This window comes from Hirsutella rhossiliensis (assembly GCF_020360975.1).
Source record: "Hirsutella rhossiliensis strain HR02 chromosome Unknown scaffold00020, whole genome shotgun sequence".
Lineage (NCBI taxonomy): Eukaryota > Fungi > Ascomycota > Sordariomycetes > Hypocreales > Ophiocordycipitaceae > Hirsutella > Hirsutella rhossiliensis.
In genome coordinates, this window is record NW_025408686.1 from 746,491 (window position 1) to 750,059 (window position 3,569).

The window sequence follows — 3,569 nt, forward strand, 5'->3', positions numbered from 1 at the left end:
TAAAAAGAGGTGCAGGGAGGAGGGTAGGAGCATAAGGGGAAGTATAAGTGGCGAGAGATAAGAAGGATAAACCGGTAACGGCTAAAAAGGAAGGGAAAACCGGCAAAAGGCTCGGTAGTCGAAAGGATATTAGTAGCTTCTTTAAGCAGGATCTTCTTTATTAATTGAGGTGCTAGATAGGTATAAAAGGGGGCGTTGGATAGAGGAAAGAAGGACAATTAAGGCAATATAACAATCACTCCCCTACTGCAATTGCTGCCCCCGTAAGATTTAAACATCTCTGCCCTACCTGTCCGACCCCTTACTTTTAATTTTACCTTCGTGCATTTTATATGCACTTCTCGCATCTCTCTTCGCGAGAATAATAGGGCGTAGTCTAAGTAATAATAAGTATATTATATTAGTAATACGTCGGAGGTTATAGACTATAGACTATAACTAAGTAATTAGAATTAAAGATAGAATCGTAATAAAGATCTATATTAAAAGCTATCGAGCTATCTATTTAAAGGAGTATTCTATTCCTTCCTTATATATCTCGAGAGCTTCCTTAGATCGCTAAGAGCACTAGGTAATCCCGTTGCCTAGGAGCGCTAAGGCGCTAGAGCGATCCTACGATCCTAGGTATAGAGCGTTAGAGCGCTAGAGTAACCCGTTGCTCTAAACTTAATTAGCCCGTCGGTCCGTTTAATATTCCTTGCTCCCTACGTTACGTGTCCTCGTAATATATACTAGTCCCCGCGGTTCGCTAAACCGTGGTCGTAATAATATAATATGCTTATAGATTACGAGGTTATAAAATTTAAAGTTAGAGTTTTTAAAGTTAAATAATATCTTATTATAACTATCTTATTACTTACTTTCTTATTTATTAGCGGGAGGTAAGCGTTCTCTATAAGCTACTATATAAAGGAGAGCTAAGGTTAAGGTTATTAAGGTATCCTTTATTAGTACCTATATTAATATTATTAGTATATATATAAGTAAGAGGTCTTAGTAGGGTTCTAGAACGGTCTAGATTACGCTATTATTATTATTTATATCTTTTAAAGCATTATATAAAGATCGTAGTTTCTTAACTAAGTCGCTAGTATTAAGGGTTATAAGGCTAATAATAGGAGCTTAGGGTTTTTTAGTATTAGCTTATTACTTTTCCTTTACTACTAGTATAGGTATTATCTAATTATTTATTTCCTAGTAAGTCTATCGCTTTATTAGGTCTCTAACTCTAGCTATTAAGGTAGTTACTACTTTAACTATTAAATCCCTAGATTTTATTTTTTCTAAATAGTACCGTTGTCCTCTAAGTATTCTTAGCTTCGTAAAGCTACTTATCGCTATATAAATAGAACGGAATAATAAGTTTACGCCTTAGAGACTAGTTTTAATAGGGATAAAGGTATATACTTAAAGTACGCGTAGTATATAGCTAAGGATTAGTAGAGCAATTAACTACGTAATTATTTAATTATCGGTCCTATATATAGCTCTAAGGGCCTTAGGTTATAAATATAAGTCTTAGAGATTTCTTTACTCTATGCTTCTTTATCTTTATTAGAGTCACGTAACTAGCGGTATTTACTTTAAAGGGGAAAAATAAAATTTTAAATTAACTATAATTAAGGAAGATACTTAATTAGATAATCGAGGTCTTTATAACGCCTTTAGGTATACTTAGAAGTAAGTTAGAAGGGGAGTACTAAGGGTCTTATCCCTTTAATAGACTAATATTTATAGGGGTGCGATCTTACTTAATAAAATAGGTAGGGCAGAGAGATTTAATTCTTATAAGAGTAGTAATAAAGCTAGGGGAGTAATTATTATATTTTCTTAATTATCCTTCTTTCCTCTATTTAACGCCCCCTTTTATACCTATCTAGTATCTTAATTAATAAAGAAGATCCTACTTAAAGAAGCTACTAATATCCTTTTAACTACTAATCTTTTTACTAGTTTTTTCCCCTCCTTTTTAGCCGTTACTAGTATATCCGTCTTATCTCTCGCTACTTATACTTCCCTTTATACTCCTACCCTCCTTTCTATACCTCTTTTTAGCTCCTTATTCCTTCTTCTATACTAAGTATTTTTAGCTTCCTTAGTCCTTTATATTAAGGGATATCTCCGAGAACTACGAAATTAGGCTACGCTTCGCGATAAATATAGGCCTAGACCTAAACTAGTTAACTAGTCCTTAAACTAGACTATAACCTTAAGATTCGAAACTAAAGGAGGGCTCTTAGGAAAACCTAATTATTATTAACCTTACCTATTAGCTTTAAGCGGTACTAACTAATAACTAAGGTAGGATATATCTTTCCTAGGAAATATAAAACTAGATCCTATTTACTTAGGATAAAGGGCTTAAAGATAAGGATACTACTACCGATATAAGAAAAGAAATTAAAGAGATAAAAGATAAGATCTTATTTATTCTTAATATAATAAAAGCGGAACCTATAGGGCTAAGTAGTTTACTTATAATACTAAGGAACTAGCTAACTATAAGAGTAGCGCTATAAACCGATATAATAGATCTAATAAAACCGTCTTAGTTTATATATACTTAGATATCTATCTTTAAAACGAAAGGCCTAAACTAACTATTAAATATATATATAGACTTTAGTATAGCCCGCTTTATAATTAAGGAAGACTAGCTTAACTACTTTAATAATATAACCCTTAATATAACCTAGTAAGTTCTATAATTTAGTATAAGGAAAAGCTAAACTAAGGGTTAGGCGACCTTAATAATTAATATTATAGGGAAATAAAGAATAGGATTTAAAGCTAGGTAATTTACTATTAGCGCCTAGGTAGTCTAGACCTTATTTATAAGATTACTACTTAAATAAGATTTCTTAGTACTAAATAAAGTTAATATCTTAAACTTTAAGGGAATAATATTTATTAGCTTATATAGTAACTTAATAATTATAGCTCGCTTAACTTAATAAGGCTATATAATCTATTATTAGGTTATATACTAAGCTAATATCGACGTCCTTATATAGAGGATAGAACGATTATTAATATAAATTAAGGATATACTAAGAGATTATAACTTAGTATTTCTTTTAAGAGACCTATTATTAGCCTATAACTTAATCTAAGGTATAACTTTAGTTATAGCGGTTAATACTACCGCTTACTATATTAGATTTTTATAAGAAGGTATAAGCAATAAGTATAAAATCAGGTAATTAATAATATAAGCGGAAGGTTCGGTCGAAGGAGTATAGGGTAGGATTTCGTCCGGAATTTGTAACGAGCATATAAGGGCCTAAATAATATATTAAAAGAATAGCGTTATAAAGGATACTTATAAACTTACTTATTCTATCTACTACTCCTAGGGAAATCCTTTGTCTTTTATAGACTATTACTCGCCTACTAGTAGACTAATTAGTTAGCCTTCTAGTACCTTCTATAGTACCTAAAAAGCTCTATCTATAGCATGTCTTCCTAACTTAGTAGATAGTCTAATTATAACGTAATGGTTAACGTAAGACTATAGGTTCTAGTATAAGTAGTATATTTAACTAGAATGTTCTATGCCCTACCTATTC